Genomic DNA, 23,558 nt, shown 5'->3' with positions numbered 1-23,558 from the left:
GATAGGGTATTTCAGAAAACATGTTCAAACAGGGGATGCCAAAGGTAGTGCATCCTAATAGTATGTACCCAAGTTACTCCACTCGTTGAGATTTTCTTACAAGTTTATACAGGAAATAAGAAAAACTGAGATGCCATATTAGCAAGACTGATAAAAACTGGTCCTTTTCCACTACAGAATATGATTCTAATAAAGAGGCACAAAAACAGCTGTATGACAATTTATTAGATGCTCATAGTTTGTAAAAATAATAAGAGATACTGCTTATTTAGATGCATTCTATTTTTAAAATTCTGTAGCTTTTTTATATTGCAAAGCTTATACTTGCTTACTACAGAGGGGGAGAGAGAGAAAGAGAGAATTCTGATTAGCAAAATGGAGAACAATAAATCTATCCTTAAACTTGCAACTAAATAGTGTATAATTTTTAGATTTTTTAATATTCTTGGTGTTAGAATTTATTTAAAAATAACTTGGTGCTACAGAGCTATTTTACAACAAATTTTCCAGTAAAATATGCAATCAAAATCTTTTCATGATAATAAGTAGATTTCTATAAGTTCATTTTAGTAGCTGCCTATTACACTGTTATATGACTATACCATAATTTTTCTACCCTCTCATTAGAAATTTAGGTTGTTTCTTTTTATTCTCTCCTCCTCTCAAAAACCCTGTAATATAAAAGCACTTTTTATAGATACACTTTGTGATCTTGTTTAATTAATGGATCAAGGGAACATTCACTAGTTTAGAGCTTTAAACACGTGGTCATATTGCTCTCTGGGAGAGCTCCAGGGCCAGCTGAAGTGAATATGCATTCCCACACTTCCCAAGCTGGCCTTTTCTTTCCTTTTCATGTTTGGGATCTTTCAAGGAGACAATTGATTCTCATTGCTTAATCAGCCTTTTCCTAGTTTCTAACAAGGCTAACATGTTTTGTACATTTATTGCTTATGCATTCATTTTGTAAACTACTTGTTCATGCTTTTACCCAATATTTTCTAATTATGATTTGCATAATTTCTTTATTCATATATATGCTTTATATATCAGGGAAGTTAACACATTACTTTATATTACAATTAGTTGCTCACTTTTCACATGGCTTTCATTTTTTGAACTTCAGTTAACCCTAATTTTTTTAAATTTTATAGCATTAAATACCCTGTAATTCTCTGAAGTAGAATAAATATAGTCATCTGCCTCTAAGAACAATTTAAATTCAGAATGAAATATATTTTGAAAGTAGAGTACCAAAGTGACACCTCCTATCTATTAATCCATAACATTGCCCAAATTTACTAGCTCTGCAGTTTTGTACAAAGATCTGCCTTCAGGCAAACAAATGAATACACACAATAATAGTCTCTACAGATCTGTGATAATCCTTTGGGTACATATTGAAATTTCTGAAAAGCAGATCAATGTTTCTCCAGGATTTAAAAATATCTAATAAATTAATCTGGAAACACAGATGTTTATCTGACCAAACAATAGAATGCTTAATAGTTTTCAGTGGAGAAATTAGGATTCAATATTTTTAGCAAACACTAAAATGCCATAGACCATAAATGGTAAACAGCTGTGCATATGGATCTAGAATGCTAAATATCTAAGTGCCAGGATGCCACTCCATGGAGTCATTGTATTTTTAATTGAATGGTCTTTTATAATAAGAGAAATGTATTTAATTGCCTTAGTGCATAACATACCAGGTACTTATGTTTTAAAAGGTGTGGATGAAAAGGGGCCACATGAAAACCTGACTAGCTCATGCATGGCCTGCATGGTGGCCTTGCAAACTCAGAGACCTAAAGTAACCACAAAGTATGGTCTGAAATTAACTTTTAAATTAAAAAGCAGTCTAGGGTGTATAGTCATGTTCTAGGCTAGTATATTCCCTGACAAAGATCAACTTTGATTTTAACTGAGCCTATTGTCTCTTTATATCTTCCATACCTTTGGAATGTCAGGGTAACTTATAACTTCCCTTTTTCCAGACCCTTCAGGAAATAACCAATGTACCTGGGCAGAGACCACAAATTCCCTCATTGCTATTCTTATCGTGTTAACTACTAACTGTTAACTATCTTGTACCCACCTATATAAAAGAAGCATGTGTTTATTATTTTACTTTTTATTCAATCCCTGAGATTCCCTCCTCCTCTCACCTGCCACCCTGGATTTGCTAATCTATCACCAATGGATTTCATGTATCACACTTAGATCTCCTCCTTTGATGGTAATTTATTTTTTAAAAAGGTGAAAAACTGCCATTCTCCTAAGCACAACCTCAATACTTTGAGATTCTGCTTCCCAGCGATTGTCAACAGTTTGGTTCAAATAAACTCACAAAAATTCCTTATAGGTTTGACTGTTTCTTATGTTAACAAAGGCAAATCTTTATAAGGGTTTGCTGTAATGACTTGAATCATAGATGTGTAGCAAGGCATAATAATTCAGAATGGTTCATGAGTGACACGTGACTTCGCAATTCGAGTCACTTTGTGCTGGACATCCTTAAATGGCACAGCTCACCTGGCACTGCACTTCGCATACTGCACATGGAAGCTTTCAAAGCTGATCTCTGTAAGTGTAATTATTCCAACCCAAATTAGCATGCGAGGAATGATGAGCATTGAGGAAACACAAAGCTCTGAGCTGTTTTAAGAAGGTGAATGTCACTTACAAGCCTACACAACTGGAATAAATTATATTCAAAAGAATAATTATCTTTCTCATATGTCTACTTGGACAATCATATGCTGGAGCCAATTACTTATAAAGCAAGTATTGATTTTATTTCATTTTTTTCCTGCATGAAACAAGGTGGCATAAGAAATGATGATTCACTACTTTGTTTATTTTAATTATATACAGACACTGGGAGCTGATAGCCTAAGATTCATTGTAATTGAGCCATAAATTTAACACAGATCAACATCATCCATTTACCTGAAAGCTACTAGCTGAAATATATTTCTAGAGCTTGGATAAGAGGAAGAGGGTCTAACAATAAGGCATGATAAATGTCTCCTACCTACAACCAAGTGAAGCCATCCTTAGTATTATATAAACTGATGGCTACTCAGCTAGCCAAATTCTTCTCCTGTTATGTGAATCCTGCAAACCTTGAATATTTTAAGAACTATTTATCATCCAAGATTTCTATGTTTGGCCAATATATCTACTAGTAACACTTTATACAGTTTTGGAAATATGGCTTTCATAGCAACCTCTGTGTATTGTCCAGCTACTCAACACTTCTGTCTTTCTATGTAAAGTGACTCCAAGGGCAATCTAGATGTACAGAGAGTTTTCACTCACTCACTCAACAGCGGCATGAGGCAGAGATGCACTTGGGCCTCTCAGAAAATAATCTGAAAGAAAAATTCAGGTACCTTTGAGGAAAGATGCCAGGGATTGCTGAGAGAAACATCTGCAGCCCTGGGCCATCGTTGAATGTATAACTTTATGCTGGGGCAACAGAATAGAACACCCTCAGCTTTTTATACAGAAAGCTGAGTTGAGAGGGAAACAGGTGGAAAGGAGGAAAATGGATATCTGCCCTTCTTTCAGTCACAGGCCAGCAAATCTCCACCATGGACAGCAATCCTCACCAGAGTGAAGAGAAGGAGACCAAATGTAGTTTTGACCATACCATGAAGTTGGCCTTATCAAGGGAGTAGAAAGGGTAAAAGCAGGAAAAGAATAAAGGGCTTTGGTTATGAACTGGTTCACAGGCCCATGGGTGTGTGCCTAGGCAAGAATACAAATTCTCAAATTGACTTCAGTTCAAGCTGTTCAGGTATGAGAATAGAGAACATTTGGAAGAATCATGGAGTGTAGTTGGACTCCACAGCAGGTGGCAAGTTAAATGCACTATGTTATGTACAACCCTGAGATTTCTAGATTATCTGGATTGGGACATAAATTTAGGATACACCTTAGAATCCAAATTGAAAAACAATTTGTAGTAAGTTTATAAATGAGCTGTGTGTGAGCAGTGCAATGAAGTAGTAAATGAGAGGATTTCTGCAAATCTGGCTGTGGATTCCTCTAATGTTTTTATGGTTTTCCATCTTATGTTTAAGTGCTTTATCCATTTTGAGTTTATTTTTGTATATGGTGTAAGTTGGTGACCTAGTTTCCCTTTTTTTTGCATGTATCTGTCCAATTTTCCCAACCACTTATTGGAGAGACTGTCTTAATTCCATTGTATCTTCATGCCTCCTTTGTCAAATATTAATTGAGTATAGTAGTTTAGATTCATTTCTGGGTTTTCTATTCTATTCCATTGGTCTATATCTCTGTTCTTGTGCCAATACCAAGTAGTTTTGAGAACAGTGGCTTTGTAATACAGCTTGATATCTGATATTGAGATTCTTCCTACTTTGTTCTTCTTTCTCAGGATCACTGCAGCTATTTGGGGTCTTTTTTTTATTATTATTCCAGGTGAATTTTTGGAGACTTCATTCTAGATCTGTGAAATATGCTCTTGGTATTTTAATGGAGAGTGCATTCAATCTAAAGAATGGCTTGGGTAGTATGGACATTTTAATGATGTTGATTCTACCAATCCATGAACACAATATATTCTTCCATCTGTTTATATATTCCTCTATCTGTTTTTTTTCAGTGTCCTGAAATTTTCTGAATACATGTCTTTTACCTCCTTAGTTAAGTTTATTCCTAGGTATCTTAATTTTTTTTTTTTTTTGGTGCAATGGTAAATGAGATTGTTTTTTAATCTCTCTTTCTGTAAGTTCTCTATTGGTGTATAAAAAAATCCATGAATTTCTGGGTGTTAATTCTGTATCCTGCTATATTGCCAAATTCATTTATTAAATCTAATAGTTTTTATGGAATTTTTAGATTTTTCTAAGTACAGTATCATGTCAACTATGAATAATGACAGTTTTATGTCTTCTTTTCCAATTTGGATACCTTTTATTTCTTCTTCTTGTCTAATTGCTATGGCTAGCACTACAGGTACTATGTCAAACAGGAGTGGTGAAAGTGAACATCCTTGTCTCATTCCTGTTCTTAGGTGAAATGATTTTAGATTTTTCCCATTGAATATGATGTTGGCTGTAGGTTTGTCATATAAAGCTTTTATTATGTTGAGGTATGATCCCTCTAATCCCATTTTGCTGAGATTTTTTTGTTTTGTTTTTATCATGAAAGGGTGTTGGATTTTGTCAAATGTTTTTTTCTGCATCAATTGATATGTCTATGTAATTTTTATTTCTAAATTTGTTTATGTGCTGTGTCACATTGATTGATTTGCGGATATTATACCATCTTTGCATCTGCGAGATAAATCCTAGTTGGTCGTGGTGTATGATTTTTCTGATATAATGCTGGATCAGATTTGCCATAATTTTGTTGAGGTTTTAAGCATCTATGTTTATAAGGGATATAGGCCTGTAATTCTCTTTTATTGTGTTGTCTTTATCCAGTTTTGGTATTAGGGTAATGCTGGCTTCATAGAATGAGCTTGGAAGTGTTCCTTCCTATTGAATTTTTGGAATAGTCTGAGGAGTATAGGTTTTAGTTCTTCTTTGAATGTTTGGTAAAACTCCCCTGTGAAGCCATCTGGCCCTGAGCTTTTGTTTGCTGGAAGCTTTTTGATGACTGCTTCATGGTTATCTGCCTATTGAGATTTTTAGATTTTTTGCTGATTGAGTTTTGGAAGGTTGTATTTTTCTAGGAATATGTCCTTTTCCTCTAGGTTGTCTGGTTTGTTGAAATAGAGTTGTTCATAATATTTCTTTACAATCTTCTGTATATCTGTGGGGTCTGTTGTTATTTTCCCTCTTTCATTTCTGATTTTGTTTATTTGGGTCCTCTCTCCTTGCTTCTTTTTTTTTTTTTAATATATTTTATTGCCTGGACAGGTTTGGCTCAGTGGATAGAGCGTCAGCCTGCGGACTGAAAGGTCCAGGGTTCGATTCCGGTCAAGGGCATGTACCTTGGTTGTGGACACATCCCCAGTGGGAAGTGTGCAAGAGGAAGCTGGTCGATGTTTCTTTCTCATTGATGTTTCTAACTCTCTGTCCCTCTCAATTCCGCTCTGTGTAAAATCAATAAAATATATTAATATATATATATATATATATATATGTATATATATATATATATACACTTTATTGATTTTTGAATAAAGTGTATATATATTATTAGAATAAATTGTATATATATTATTAGAATAAAGTGTATATATATATTATTAGAATATATATATTATTAGAATTAGAATGATGAAAAAATAATGCTAAAATAAACAGAAAATAAAGAAACAAACAAAAAGAAACAAATTCAACTGAGGATGACAGTGTGAATGGAGAATAAGAAATGCATGGGGCTATGAGAATGTTTTTGACAAGCTGATATTACAGTGTCTTAGGACAGGGTAGGATGAGCAGGACTAGTGAGTAAAGCCTGCAGGATTAGAAAGCAATGTTTCAGCAGAATGATTTTGTTATCTGACTTAGCCGAAGAAACATAAATGGCAAGGAAACCAGTTCACATTAATAACTGATGTCTATGATTTGTCCTGATTTTAAGTCATTTAATTTTATGTCCTACTTAGAGGCCCAGTGCACGAATTCATGCATGGGTGAGTTCCTTGGCCTGGCCAGCAACCAGGCCAATCGGGGCCAGCAGGCCCAAGGAAGGGACTGTGAGAGATTGGCCAGCCGGAGGGGAGGTTGGCTGTGGGAGTACACTGACCATCAGGGGGCAGCTCCTGCATTGAGCATCTGCCCCCTGATGGTCAATGTGCATTATAGCAACCTGTCAACCAATCATTTGGTCATTTGGTTGCTTAGGCTTTTCTGTATATAGATACCTTCTACAGTGACATGCTCACGACTAATTACTGCCCAAAGAAGAGTATCAATAGTAACCCTTGGGCAATACAAAATTCTGACCTCTCATTCAATTAACTCATGGTCACTGTATCACTCTTACTCAAAGCACACAGAGGCTTTTAAATATGATTATCACACTTTAAAATGAAATAAAATTATAAAAAGTAAAATAAATAATAATCTATTTTGTTCACCAAAGTATTCAGTAATGATTCCAGCCTGTATATGAGAATTCCATTTCACTATGATTTTAATGCATGTTTAAGTATGGATAAGAGCAACTTAAAGTATTATCCACTACATAAAATGTTTTTAAACTTCCATGTGAAGCTTAGAAAGATGTGTGGGTGTTCATTCAGTTCTGTCATGTTCCTTAGTCCTACAATTTTTCCTATATATTGTTCCATGCCATTAAAATAACTGTTGTTTTTTGTTAATCCTCACTAGAGGATTTTTTTTTTTCATTGATATTTTTAGAAAGAATGGAAGGAGGGACAAAGAGGGGAAGAGATTAGAGATAGAGACAGAGATAGAGATAGATAGAGATAGAGATAGAGATAGAGATAGAGATAGAGATAGAGATATACAGATAGAGAGGGGAGGGAGGGAAGAAGGGGGAGACAGAGAGAGAGAGAGAGAGAGAGAGAGAGAGAGAGAGTTGGATTGGTTGCCTCCCACACTCACCATGACCAGGGCTGATGATTCAACCTACAATGCAGTTATTTGCCCTTTACCAGAAACTGAACCTGCGACTCTGAGGTGTGTGGACCAAAGCTCTAACTACTTATTATAGCAACACAGGTCAGGGTTAAATAGCTGTTTTAATAGTAGTGGGAGAAAAAGCTGCCATTTTCACCTCCTTTTAAAAAAATGCTCTTGTGACTGAACATAAACTGTGCACCTATGGATGAGGACAATGGGGAGAGGGGATAGGGCAGAGGGCGGGGTGGGAACCTGGTGGAGGAGAGCAATGGTGGGGGGGGGGGGGAAGGAACATTTGTAATAATATGAACAATAAAAACTTATTAAAAAAATAAATAAAAATAAGTTAAAAAAAACACACAAAACCTAGACATCTCAAGTATACATGCCTTTGCTGTCCACATCTTACAATTAACAATATGCCCAACATGTATTTATTTACTGAGGGTCTAGCATGTTTAAAAAAAAAAAAATGCTCTTGTGTAGAAAATGGAAAATTCTTAATAAGCTTTACTTTCTTTGGTTATTCCTTGAGCGGTTTTTGGTCTCTCATTTTAAAAAGATGCATAATGCATTTGTATGGCTCTAGGAGTTTAATCTTTGTGTTACAGAGAAGGAAGAAATGAACAAATTACCATCACTTTAAACTTACCAGGTCATGTAGCCACACTATGGGGATCCGCTTTTGCCTGTAGCTATCACTCACAGTCCCTTAATCACCAGCACTACATCCTCCTCCTCTGCTTATGATTTGGGATTATGAGAGCTTGCACCTTGGGGAAATTATTTTCCCCAAATGTGTTAGACAAATATGTATTAATTTTATTTGTTAATGACACACCATTACAAAATGTTATTTGGAACTCCAAGAATTCCCTATTTTCAGCATTACCCTTTGGCAGAGTTAGTGAAAGGGAAATGTTCCTAATAAGATAGGTGAACCCATAGACCTAACTTCTCAAGCCTGAGTCTACATTTGGCTGATTTCTAAAGTGACTTTCACCTTCTTACAAATGAATATATTTCATTGAAAAAGATGTGTGGTGCCTCTGGAGCTTTCTTTTATTTAAAATTCGGCCAAGCTTGTGTCTTCACACTGTTGGACTGGATAGGAATAACAGAGATAAAGCTTTGGAACTTTTTATTACAAAAATGGCCCTGTCTGATAATTTATCTTTTCCCTCTCCTTCTCCCTCTTTACCTTCTCCTTCTCTTTAGTTTTGATTGATAATAGGTAAGAACCACCAGGCCATGAAGATGCCATTTCCAGAAACTTCCTAATTTTCCTCACTCTCCCACACTCATGCCTTCCCTTCTCTTTCCCATTTTGCTCTATCCTTCATTGCTTCCTTCCAACAGGCTCGGTTTTGCTTCTTTTTGTTGATTACTCTCCTATTCATCACCTTTTTTATCTTTCTTTTCACAAGACCCTTCCTAGTACTCTTGCTTCTCATTGGCTCCATCTTTCACTTCCAGTTCACTCCTCACCTTCTTTCCAGCCCCTCACTCTGTGACCTAATTTCCCTTTTCTGTTGAAGCCCTTGAGCTAGAGAACTCAAATGAAGCATGCTAATCTGGTCCTCTCACCTGCCATCTATGAAAGCACTTGATTTTTATTGAATCTTGGGGGGTGACATTGGTTCACAGAACCATACAGGTTTCAAGTGTACAACTCAACAAAACATCATCTGCACACTGCACCATACACCCATTGTCCCAAACTATCTTTCTGTGTCCATTTCCCTCTCCTTTACTGACCTTCACCAACCCCCCTTTTTTTCCCTCTGGCTATCACTACACTGCTGTCTGTGATTATGTTAGGTATATATTATTTTTGGTTAACCCCTTCACCTTCCCTCATCCAGTTTCCCTCCAACCTCCCCTCTGACACTTGTCAGTCTGTTCCATGTATTCATGCCTCTGTTCCTATTTTGTTTGTCAGTTTATTTTGTTCATTAGATTCCATATATACATGAGATCATTTTTTATTTGTCTTTTTCTGACCGTTTTATTCCACTTAACTTAAGAATCTGCAAACCTGTTCATGCTATTGCAAAAGGTAAGATTTCCTTTTTTATGGACATGTAGCATTCCATTATGTAAGTGTACCAGAGCTTTTTAAGCTCAGTTTCTTCATATCTATATATATAAAAGCCTAAGCAACCAGACCACCAAATGACCAGTTACTACAATGAACACTGACAACCAGGGAAAAATGCTCAACGCACAGGATTGAGGTCCCTCCTGTCTGGATTGGGCCTGCAGGGATCAGGTTCCTTCCTGTCTGGATCAGGCCTTTGGGGATCGAGCTGAAACTGGCAATCTGATATCCCCTAAGGGACCCCGGATTGTGAGAGAGCACAGGCCAGGCCAAGGGACCCCACCAGTGCACAAATCCCTGCACAGGTCCTCTAGTGTAATATAAAGATAGTATTAGTATAAGCTGCAAAGAATTTGGGTGAGATTAAAATGAAACAATAAGTATAAATTGCATAGCAGTGTGTATAATGTGTTTAATAAATCTATTTTATATTTATAACCCTTATTTTTACTACATCAGTAATTTTTAAAATAATTAATATTGAGGAAACTTAAATTTAAAAATTTCAAAAAGATAATTTTAATATTGCTTTTAAAGGCCCAATTAATATAATCTATATTCATGCATATATAATATATATAGAATTCCAAATCCATATACAAGCACATAGCTAACTCATATTGAAAATTTGAGTAGAATGTAACAAAGGATTATTTATAATAAGAATTAGGATAATGTGAAACAATTTGTAATTCAATCCTCTGGAGTCAGCGACATCAGAGAGCCATTATCCAAGACTCTGAAGGAACAAGGAAATGGAGAAGGTGGCTAGTGCCTGAGAAGGGCTGCAAGACAGGAGCCATGGCTATAGGTAGACCATTATATTACACAACTGGAGGGAAGATCCAAAGTTATAAGTTTTTTTTTTTTTTTGTTTTTTTGTTTTTTTAATATATTTTATTGATTTTGTACAGAGAGGAAGAGAGAGAGAGATAGAGAGCTAGAAACATCGATGAGAGAGAGTCATCGATCAGCTGCCTCTTGCACACCCCCCACTGGGGATATGCCCGCAACCAAGGTATATGCCCTTGACCGGAATCGAACCCGGGACCCTTCAGTCCCTAAGCCGACGCTCTATCCATTGAGCCAAATCGGCTTAGGCCAAAGTTATAAGTTTTCTAAACTCTCTACCCTCCCTACGTTTAATCCCTTGATGATGCTCCCTACTGGCCAAACCAATAGAGAGCTCAGTTTTCTGTGACACACAGAAGATGAGAGAGTGGAAGACTGGTCTAGAGAAGCAGCAGTCTTGATTTGGTAGTGATTCTTTTACCTGTGGCTAGGGCTTCTGGTCTTAATCCCCTAGTGGTGATGGTATGCAAACAAGCTCAACTGTGATTCCTACCATGTCTAGGTACAGTTAAATGCCCTTATAACAGTCTAGATGGTCTGGGTTCCTTGCAATCTTAGTGATTATCCCATCTTTAAATTTGAACCACTTACATCACCATGAGAGACCTCTAGACACTTTCTACGAAACATAATTGCATTTATAACATGAGATTACAGCTGAAATTGCCATTATACTTACATATCCATAATAATAAAAGGGTAATATGCTAATTAGACCAGAAGTCATTCTGGACATCTCTCCTGATGAAGCTGGGGCTGGAAGCCCAGCCCAGGGCCCAAGGTACCAGAGGGAAGCCAGTGCAGACAGCCAGGGGAAGGAAGGCCTATTCTTGCACAAATTTTCATGCATCAGGCCTCTAGTGTATTATAACACTGTGCAATAAGTATATTATAATTAGATGATTATAATGTAGCTGACAACCCATACTATTCAATTTATAAAGATTAGAAACATAATATCATATGTATTTATTCATGTTTACAAACTGCCAACTGATTTTAATTAGCTCCTCTGAAACACCATGATCTCTGGGGCTTTATTTGTAATTGAAGCAATTGTCACTGAGGGATAATTCTATGAATTAAATGTATATATTCATGTGAGTGAATGTGTTTGTCAAGATTTAAATTTTGAATGACTGCATAGAACCAATTTGTCTCTGTCAAGAAAAACCATGTTTCCTCCCTTTTGATCCTTAAAGTTACATAATTTGTCACATATCCGACTTGCCTAGTTGAAAGAAAGCTTAAGGACCAAGATGTTTTGCTCATATATAGCTACTGTTTAACAACTACAATTGAAATTCATTGTTTTCTTTGTTACTCTACTTCTTTTTCCTGAATTATGTTCCAATTTTAATGTTCTTATTTTATGTTCTTTTTTTTTTCTTAATCCACACTGGAGGATATTTTTTTCCATTGATATATTTTTTAAGAAAGTGGAAGAGAGGGAGGAGATGGAAAGAGAGAGAAACATCATCCTGAGAGACATACACCCTGACCAGGGCCAGTGATTGAACCACATGCCCGTGACCAGAATGGAACCCAGGACCTTTTGGTCTGCGAGCCAGTGCTCTAACCCCTAGGAAAAACTGGCCAGGGCTTATTTTATGTTCTTTCAAACAAACCTGAAGTTTTAACAGTTTTTGGCAAATATCTAATATACACAATAATTTTTTTAACACTTGGAAATTCAGGCATATGTTAAAAGCTATGTGAATTATTTTCTGATAGACACCAGTCCTAAAAAATTGCATAGTTCATTTTTTTCCACAAAGATTAATCTGCTTATCAATTTATATCAAAATTGGTACAGTTAACACCTGTTGCTTTTCTATTGAACTGAATTCAACCACAAACTCATTTTTATGGTTGCATGATAATAATAATAAAATATATAGCAATAAACACTCAAATAAGAAAGCTGTTAAAGGAAACCCTCACACAGCTCAGGGCAGAATTTTGTAATTTCATCTAGTTGTTGTAATCAAAAAGACCAAAACGTATACACCGCCACGTTCACCAAAGCAGAGATAAAGCTCTCAGGAGAAGAGAGTTCCTCATTCATCAACATTAGACACTTGGTGAATGAATTTCCTTCGTCGGTTTTCCTTATTGACACTGAACAATATGAAACTTGTCCATTATATTAATAATAAAAAGTAATGCTGATACAGCTAGAGCAATTAAACTAGGGAATCATTTTAAACTGCAAAGCTGTTATGAGACAACCAGATGTTCCATGATGGATTACTCCAAAGAAGACTACATTTGAAGTTAGTCCTGGGAAATTAACTCTTTGTTGACGGGAAGTGAGAAGGTGTAGAGTTTGAGTCTTTCTAGATACGCCCACCTACTTTGGCTATAACATGTATCCATGAGCTTCTCCTAATGATTTGCTTTAATTTAGAAGGATAAAATTCTGGACAATGAAATTTCATATTATAAACATTAATTTTTCAAAAGGAAAAGCTTTTTTAAAATAACGTAAGTAAAACTTCCAGGAAAAGTGGAAATTAATCTCTTGCATTACTGCCCAGTGAAATTCAGCTGCATCCCAAGGCTCACACTCAGAGCACCAAGCAACCAAGGCTTTCATAGTGCAAAGGACTGTGTTTTAAGAGCTTTGAACATTTTTAGCATTAGGCCATATAATCCTGATTTTGAAGATTTTCTACAACCACTCCCTAAACGAAAGAGGGATTGAGGATTAAAGGTTTACACCAGCCAGTGGATTAAACTAAGGTATAATATATATATATATATATATATATATATATATATGCATTAGACTGCACTCCTCTGATCATGCTCCAAAAGAAGTTGATTGTTTTAGACTTTTTGTGTCAGGATAGTTTTTTCAGGATTTTGGATTTGTGGATTAGTGGCTTTGATGAAAAAAAAAAATACCTTACAAGATGAATAAAGCAACCATTCCTTTCCTGGTAACATGTAAGACCCATGCTTTCATTTTGAAATGTTTAACTATTTTACTCATGACATTTTTTTTAATGGGAAGATTGCTTGAGATGTCAGGAGTCTGCCAATAGTGGTCTGTCTGAATTATGAATTGCCCAGATTTTGACTAATAAGGTCAGAGGGCTGACCTCCAGCCTTCTTCCCTAATGATTAATTGACCCAACAGGAAAGAAGAGGAGAAAGAACTCTATAGGGTTCACCACAGCCTATCTGCGTAGCCCTATGGATATAGGGAAGTTAAATTCTTTTAAGATTTATGGACCTGATTCAAAATCCTCATTACAGTTTGTTTAAAAGTAATTTATTAATCTTGACCATAGCTATCATTTTGGTTTGAAGTTTTATATGGATATGACTATAGATAACCTTGTTTCAAACATGTTTACTATAGGAATTACTGGAAATAATATTTAAAATCAGCAATGTCTTAGAAAAACCTCAATTAAATTAATGTTGTCATTTCTGACCATAGTATTCAATTTATAATCTTGATATTGACTTCCAGTTCTTGCTTTCTCTGACACGTGTTCGTTCAATGTCTCCTGTGTGTGTGCTTTTTAATTATTTATTTTTAAAAGTATATTTTGGGTGGGTACTTAGTTTTAATTTTCTTAAAAAAATAAGAAAAACACAAAAACAGTTTAATCAGTAAAATGACAGAGAATTAATAATATAAGATCTAACATTTTAGGGTTTTATTTTTTACTACAGGCTCAGTGCACAAAATTTGTGCATAGGAGGGGAGTGGGCAGAGAGTCCATCAGCCTGGCCTACACCCTCTCTGGCTGGGACCCCTTGAGGGAAGTCAGACATTCCTCTTACAATCTGGGACTGCTGATTCCCAACAGCTCACCTGCCTGCCTGCTTGTCTGATAGCTCCTAACTGCTTCTGCCTGCCACCTTGATCACATCCTAACCACTCCACTGCCAGCCTGATCAACACCTAACTGCTCCCCAGCTGGCCCAATTGCCCCTAACTGCCCTCCTTGCTGGCCTAGTCACTGCTAACTGCTGCCCTCCCCTACCAGTCTGGTTGCCCCTAATTGTAAGCCTGGTCCCCCCAAAACTTCCTTCCCCTGCAGGTCTGCCACCCCCCAACTGCCCTTCTCTGCAGGCCTGGTCCCCACCAACTGCCCTCCCCTGCTGGCCTGGTCACCCCTAACTACCCTCCCCGACTGGCCTGTCCCCCCCCCAACTGTCCTCCCCTGCTGATCTGGTCTCCCCCAACTGCTCTTTTCTGCCTGCCTGGTCACCCCTAACTGCCCACCCTGCTCGCCTGATAGTGCACAACTGCCCTCCCCTGCAGACCTGGTCCTGGCAACTTCCCTCCCCTGCCAGTCATCTTGTGGTGGCCCTCTTTTGTCCACATGGAGGTGGCTGGCTTGTGTCTTGGAGTGACAGTCAATTTGCATATCACTCTTTTATTGGATAGGAGATTTATGGACTGCTATGCAAGATTTAACTACTTAATCTTCACAGCTCTGTGATGTATGCATTATCATTATTCCAATTTATAAATGAGTGGTGGAAGCAAAAAAAAAAATGGTACTGTAGCATGCTTGCGGTCACACAGTTAATGGTAGAACCAGGGTTCAGTCCAAGGACATATAAATCTAACCCAGATTATTACACACACTGGATCTGGAAGTACTAATGAATATACCTCTAGGTTATAAAGGAAATGTTTTCTGGTGAAAACTTATTGGCTTGGGTATCACACAATTGGCTGAATTTGTGCCCTGGCCTGTGGAGGTCCAGTAGAAGGAAACCATCACAGTTCTTAGAACCAGGAAGATCTAGCATGCAGGCGGTACTGTCACTGTGAGAAAGGAGGCATGGGGCAGTACTGTCACTGTGAGAAAGGAGGCATGGGGCAGTACTGTCACTGTGAGAAAGGAGGCATACTATCTGTGGGCTACCGTCCATGTCCTTCCAGGTCCAGCTCCTTGAAAGAAAATCGGAAAAGAATATAGGATATAATAACTCAAAACTGAAAGGGTTAGAAATTTTTATCACATTTGGGTATAAGAAACATTGTTTGCTGTCTTTCAAAAAATACAACTCAAAGCCAGAGACATTTCCTCCCATTAGCAGCTGCAGGACTGACCAACTAAGGAGCTCCTAGCGATGGGTGTGGTGCCTGGCAAGAGAGACAGCTGGGTATCAACTCCTGCAGCACTCCTTTTGGGGGGCTATGCAATGGAGAGGGGAGACCTACAGGAGAAGCCTGAGGAACCCTGAGTAGGACTGGGACTGCTGCAGGTGGGAGTGAAGCCAAGGAACAAAGTGCAGGAATGAAGCACACTCTGTGTCTGTTCTGCAAGCCTTAGGCACGAATGCATATTAGCTGTGTTATCTTTCAAGACCAGTGTAATGGGAGAGCTTCTACAAATTCCAAACTTAATGTAAAAATAATAATTCATTCAGTTTAAAAAAGGCAATTTCATATTAATGTTTGTTTTCTGTTTCTCTGCTATCATTCAAAAACCCTACAAAAAACTTATCAATCAATGAGCCGGTGAAACCTGGAGAAATTATGAAGTTGAAAAATAGTCACTATGTAGCCAGAGGCAGTCACACAGTCAGTCACTGCAAATGACTCAGACACAAAATAAAACCAGTGTTACTGATATCCTTCAAGCCTGCAAAGCTCTCTTAAAATTGCAAATGAGGTACCAACCCTACAGAGAGAAAGAGATTCTTGACTGTTCCAGGAGAGAAATGCCTAACTTTTTAAGTTCCCGTGGCCCAGGGAGCTGAGTGCTGCCTGAACCTCCAGATGCTTATAAACAGACACATGAAGACATCACTCTTTTACCGAAAAACAGATTCGGTAAAACCATCCCACAATTTGCAGCATTTTCAGTATTTTATTCTCAATGGCCACAGTGACCTGTTCCTATTAAGTTATGTGCATACCATACCCACTAATAATTTTTCTTCATAAGAGTGAATTCATTAGGTTTGGAAGTTGACACGGGTTCATAACTATTAGTTATTATTAGTTACTTAAAAGGGTGTATATGGGTGATTAATGCCTCATTGGCATCTCTGGTTCTTCTAAAATTCTAGCAAGTTATTAATGCAGCAGAAAAAAAATAGAGAGAGAGATATCACTCATGTTCTGAAAAAGCTGACCCATAACAATAAGTGAGTTTAGAAATTTTACTTTGTCAATACACGTATTGAGTTTCAGACTGTCTGTCCTCTGCATATGAAACAAAAGAATACAGGCAAGGGCACTATATCCTTAATTCCAATCAGCAGACATTTTTTGGGTCCCTGTTCCCAGCTTAGCACTGAGCTTGCTGTGGATAATACTGGGCTATCACAGAAAATACCTGCAAGGAGCAGAATCCTGTCAGATGATACTGAAATGCTCCCACCCAGGAAAAAGAAAACAGCATCCCCTGGCTCCATCATTACAACTCGGCCCTGTAGGACTGTGGAGGGTCTTCTAACTCCAGATGGGCCGCCCTAATCACCTCGGACTCTGTCCTTAATTTTCCTGACTTTTTTCTTCTTATTTTAAAAATAAAAACACTGAGAAATGTATGGAAAGCACTCAGCACAGTGTCTGACAATGGAGAGCAGTGTGAGACTGAGTTTTATTAGGTTTGTGTGATATGCTCTTTATGAAAGCTAATGGAAACTTAATTGGTGACAATAGCCACTTAAAGTCCAGCACTCAGGGAACTTCTCCCTCCCATCTGGGTATTATGTTCATTGTTAGGCCCCTTTGTTACCAGAGGATGACAAAGAGCCTCTGGTGGTCACAGCCCCAGACAGGGCTGTGCTGAGGATTCAGTAGGTAACGCAGGAAAAGCAATAGCAGATGCTTGGCTCCCGGGACTCCCTCAAAACCTATAATCTTTCTTGTTATTGCTGTTGTTTAACAGAGTGTCTGATTCACAGCAGATGTGTGAGAGCCTTCGGCTACTTAATAAGGTTAGATGTAGAAAGTAATGGTGGACCTCATTAATTATTATTAATGACCTCAGACCGAGGAACTTTAACCACAGAAGAGGTATGTTCTACAGGAACAATCTCTTTTCTGTGATTGTGGCAGCCCAACATTCACAGACTATCTTAAAACACAAAGAACTCACCTCAGAAGAGGTTCCTACCCACAAAGGCATTTGTTCTGGGTGACTCTGAGGTCCCTGTCACTGACAGTGGGGAGATGCTCAGCAGCACGGGGAACACAGAGCACAGGCAGGTTGTGTGAGGAGGCCCTGCGTGGATGAGGGGCAGTGGCTCTGAGTGTGATAAGGCCAAGCTTAGCGCTCCGCTGTGCCCACAACCACTGAGCCCACTTGGGCTCCTCAGAGTCTCCATCCCTCCCCCCAACGCAAAGTGGAGAAAATATATTATGGAACATTAATGTAAACCACTTACAGTAGCGAACAAGTAACTATATCATATGCTGAGTAGGAAAGAGGACATTCTACAGACAATAAATAGTGACCAAAGACCAATGGTGTATAGTAGGCATTTATGAGGCGTGTTTTTAATTTCACAAGATGCAGCAATGGGCTAGATAGCTTGACTATGGTTGCAGGGTCAGAGATTGACTAGGGTAGAGGTCAGATTATTGAACGTTTTACAGGCCATGTTAAATATTTTAGATATGATTGTTCTGTTAAAAATGATTTATAGGATGTTTCTAATGAAGTAACAAAGTAAAAGCTACATTTTAGGACAATTCTCCTAGAAAAACTTAGATGCTTAAGAAGCACATTCATATTCATGTTCTCATTGATTAATGAAACCTCCCTTGAGGCCTGTGAGCCATTGTTATCACCCACTTTTAAAAGAAAAATGAAGGCTCAGAAGGATCCAGTGCCCTACTCTTAGGGCAAAACTTCTAAGTGACCTTCACTAATGTCTTTTGATGTCCCATCTTGTAAAATTCATCACAGTGCACCAAAGAACACAGCAAGGCTTGCAGAGGTGGAATTCACGGTTTCACAGACATTCAATGGTTCAATAGTAATATATATATTTTATTCAAAGTTTAAAGTCACCATCATGGCAATATCATCCTTATTCTAGAGTAGGGGTGTCGAACTCAATCAGAGAAGGGGCCAAAATCTAAAATCCAGCCTAAATCGCGGGTCGAATGGTTTACTGAACAGTCATAAACTGTCATTGTGATGGAAACGCAGAGGAGTGCAGTGATGACAGCACGGTGCGGGCCACATTGCAAGGCCTGGCGGGATGGATTTGGCCCGCGGGCCTTGTGTTTGACACATGTGTTCTAGAGGATTTATTGCTGTACTTTTGGTATTATTTGTTGAAAGGTAGATGTAATCCTCCCTCTCTCTAATTTCTGCAATTCTGAAATTAACAGAGCCCTTTAAAGGTGCATCTGATGATAAATTTAGGTTTTAGCCAAATCTCTCTGGTCAAATCCTCCAGGATTTGTATCCTCAATCCAAGGTGACAAAACAAATGGATTCAGGAGATAGTGAACATGTGTATAACGACAATGGCTAACATTCATTCAGGACTTAATATGTGCCAGGCACTAAGTTCTGTTTATATTTGACAGTTATTTAAAACTTGCAAAAACTGTATAAGGTTAGTACTGCTATTATCCACAATCAGAGCCCAGTGGCTAAGAAATTCACCGAGGCCATGCAGTCATGATCACGGTGACTGCAGCTCACAGAGAAAAAAGAGACCTCTTATTAAAGCCCCATCCACAAGTGTGTATGTGTATCAGTGTGTTTGAGAGCAAAATTTGAGAAAAACATGATATCTACGAAATTTGTCCCTTGAGCTAATCTCTGATTGCATTTCAGCTCTCTAGAAAAAAAGTGCTGGGAAGAGAAACGGAAGTTGCAGTGTTCACACTGAAATATCTCTGTGAGGTTTTGGGACTGTACACAGCCTCCCTCTGGTTCCTATTGATAGTGGGGCACAAAGGTGTGTTTTCTGTTAGAAAGCTGGCATCCCCCCATGGCCACTGGCCACTGAGTTTCTGGCATGAGGAGCTGAGGAGTGAGGAGAAAGCACCCTCTGCGGGTTGTATGGAGGCATCCTCCACCCCATCACCAAAGGCAGGATGAGGAGCAGTGGACCTGGTATGTTCCCAGCGGACAGTGTTTGTGCCCTTTGTGGGGAGTTCTAAATATATCTGGTAAGACTTTAGAGAGAAGAATGAAAACTCACACAGTGCTGCTGCCAGGATGGGAAAGAGAAAGTAATTGTCACAATATTGTCCCACCATCCTCCAGCCCAGGCTCCCACTGTGATGACCCCTTTGTGCCTTTTCAAGGGAACCAGGAAACCACTGCCTTCTCCACTCCCCAACCCAGTGTTGGAGGATGCAACACAAAGTCATGACTTTAGAGACAGTTGATAAAGCTATGGATCTCTAAACTAACATGAAGAATAAAAAAAATAAAAAAAAATAAAAACAAACAAAAAAAAAAAACCACTATCCACAGTTCTTTCTCAACATAAAGCAATTACCTAATAAATGAGCAAGCATTATTTGTTGAACTTGACAGGAAAGCCATTTTTGCCTGGGATGACAGAAATTTAATACATTTTGATAGAGGAGTTTACTGGCCTTTGACAACTCTAGGTAAGCCAGCAGCTTAATTAATCAGCCAGGAATCATTTATCAGGTTTCTGGTGTTTTAGGAACCTGTCTTAGTTGTATTTATGAGAGGATGAGAAAAAAATAAGGTTTTGAGAATAAGATTCTAAGAAATGAAAAGAAACATTGTATTCTTTTGGAATTTACAGTCTAGCTGGAGAGATTAAACTGCTCTGTCAGAAGTCAGATCTACCTCAGACTAATCCTGGGTACCTAACATCTCAGTTAATCTCCCCTCAGTTTCAATCAGGGCTATCAGACACGAGTGAGCCTTAGTGGAGACAGAGCAGCAAACACAACTCCATTTATTCTGGGCCTCCAGCTCTGGGACTGCAGCTGCGGAGCAGCAATGGGAACCACCTATTCTCTCCCTGTGACCCCTGGGCTGGAGGACATAAGAAGGGAAGCAGATGGCAGTGACACCTGTAGTAAATCAGGGGAGTTGGCAGCAGCTTGTGTGGTAGGCCTGGAGGGGTGACCTGTCCCTGCCAAAAATAGTCTTTCCACCACCTGAACTTTCCTATTTATGTATTTTGGTCTGGAAGGCATTGCAAGCCAGGTTATTAAGTATATAAACCCTGGGTTCAAATCAGCCTTTTAGCTTTTAACATTGTACTCATTTGCTTAGAATAGCTCAGCATTTTCTCTATGGTCCCCACTTGATTTGGAATGCCCCCTTTTGCTTTCAAAAGTACCTCAATTGGGGAGATACTTGCATAGCCAGCCTAGTTTCTAGTTGCCTAGAAGAACCCTGTTAGAACAGGAGTCAGAGAACATGTTAGTGATGCTGAGGAGAATAAACAAAATGTCTATCCAAAGGGAAGTTACTTATGCAGACATAGACTGCACCAAAAGGAATTAGGTGAAAGAAAAGATGAAGAAGCTGGAAACTATGCTTTTAGACCTCACAGCTTTTACCGGATGAAGTTGGACAGGATCAAAACAAACTTGAAGCCTGGTGAGTTTGTTGTTATGACCAAACTTTATGTTAAGTAATCTTCAGGGTAGCATTGATTTTTCTGATAGGGAAATTTTCGCCAAAATTCTGATGTTCTATTTACTATTTTGATTTTGTTAAATGAACTAAATTAAACTTTTGTTTGAAAATATTTGGAGAGTTTTACAAAAGTCTATGAGATAGTGGGGAACAAGAGAGTCTAAGGTGCAACAAAATGATAATTAGGACACACGAGGATGTTTATTGCTGCTGTTATAGTGGGAAGTGGAAACAGACCGATGCCCAGGTGCTGGGCTACAGGCAGGTAGAGTTGTTGCGGCAGCATCTCGGCCACACAGCACCCACAAGCCACGGATTCGCCACCACATGAACCTCTCAACATAATAGCCGGATCCTGCACACAGAGGGGGAAATTCACAAGCAGGTTATTCAATATCCATTTGCCATTCACATGCATTTAAGACTGATATGCATAAAACACATTCCTAATTTACAAGAACAATAAAAAAATATGTAAATCACATTAAACATCTTAGAATCATTTGTGGTGATGAGTGGGTGGGGAGTAAACTATGAGAACACTAATAATAAATAAATGAATAAAACATGAGCCTGAAATGTGGTGAGGAGGGTAATAAAAGATAAAATAAGGGTCTATAAATGTCTTGAAATCTACACAGCATAATCAATTTTGCAATATTGAGTAGAAAAATCATGTTGAATCCCAAGTATTGTAATGGCTATTGGTCTCTGTGTTCCACAATAAAATGAAAGCAAATACTATTGTAAATGTTGAACAGAGCTAGAAAGTGTACAACACTGTTTTTCAAGAGTTTTCAATTCAATTATTAAAAGCAAATTGAGCTTGGAATGCAGCCTGTTGAATTACACAAGGAAACATTTGTGAATATAATTTCTAATGAGAGTCTGTCCCACATAAGGATTTAATAAGCTTTAAATTCAGAACTGCAAGAAAAAACACACACACAAAAATGTAGATTAATAGTGGGAAAAACTACTCTGTAGTTGTTAAAAGGCAAGAGAACAGCACCAAGAAACCAGTGAGAAGGCTAACCCCTATTTTGTAAAACTACTGTTTGGAATTCTCTGCTGTTTTTTTAGATGGCCTCTTATTCTAAAAAATAACTTTGCTTTCTAGCTTACTTTAGCCTGCTTGAATAGTAAGGAAGATAAACTTAGCTGAGACTAGATATGTCCGTACTCTCAATGCCATGCCAGGTGTAGTTTTTAATTGGCTCAACCTATGTTGTTTTCAAGGCCACCAGCGAGATAATCACTAAGCACACGTAGGGTTGGCTCTTTAATAAAAAGGGAAGTTCTAAGCTTGGCTTAGAATTTGAATTCATTTTCTCTAAGCAGCAGTAAATAAAGTGTGACTCCAAACTCTCCAAGCATTGCTTGATTTATTCCGGTTCTCTGTAACAGAAGAGTTAGGGGACTTTGCAGTGAGGTGTTCAGTCCTAGAGTTGTGTGGGACAGATGGTGGACCCAAGAAAAGAAATGCCAACAACTTGAAGGAAAAAGTCAGCAAGGCCTGGAAGAAGAGGAGGAAACATTCCAATTGTATATGATGTAAAAGAAATTCATATAATTATCCCAGTAATTTTTTATATAAAATATTGGTAACAGATAATACATTTTATTTTGCATATCCTACATTATAATTTTAGGTATGTAAATGAAAATGATTAGCCTCTTTATTTAGTGCAAAATTATTTTAAGGATCACTAGGCTATTTTTAAAGATCTTTGTAGTTTTATTCTTTAAAATACTTTAGCACAGTGGTTGGCAAACTCATTAGTCAACAGAGCCAAATATCAACAGTACAACTATTGAAATTTCTTTTGAGAGCCAAATATTTTAAAGTTAAGCTTCTTCTAATGCCACTTCTTCAAAATAGACTCACCCAGGCCATGGTATTTTGTGGCCAAAGAGCCGCATGTGGCTCAAGAGCCGAGGTTTGCCGACCACTGCTTTAACATAAACAGAAAATTTCAAGGATATAGCACTTACAGTTAGATGACCTCTGCTCATAACAATGATGTGATAGACATGTTAGAACATCTCCCTCTTTCTCTCTCTCTCTCACACACACACACACACACACACACACACACACACACACACACGATTATAGGTAGTGTGTTTTGTCTGGAGAAGGAATTGTAAACTAAATTCAAGAAATATTTTCATAAAATGTTAACACTTTTAGGATCATGAAGGGATAATTATAGAGTATACAGGAGATTCACCCATCCAAAATTATACATTCCATAGCTTGGCAGACCACGTAGGCTGTACAGATCTGGTGTGCCTGATTTTACAATTACTAATTTATTGCATAGAAAAAGATAGAATCCTACCAATGTCAAACATTGTAATCAGCACTTGCAGACATGTTCCCTATTTAATCCTCACAGAAAATCTTAGGAAATAAGAATTTTTAATCCTAAATTTACA

Source organism: Pipistrellus kuhlii, unplaced genomic scaffold, assembly GCF_014108245.1.
Source record: "Pipistrellus kuhlii isolate mPipKuh1 unplaced genomic scaffold, mPipKuh1.p scaffold_m20_p_2, whole genome shotgun sequence".
Lineage (NCBI taxonomy): Eukaryota > Metazoa > Chordata > Mammalia > Chiroptera > Vespertilionidae > Pipistrellus > Pipistrellus kuhlii.
Note: the sequence above shows the minus strand (reverse complement) of the source record.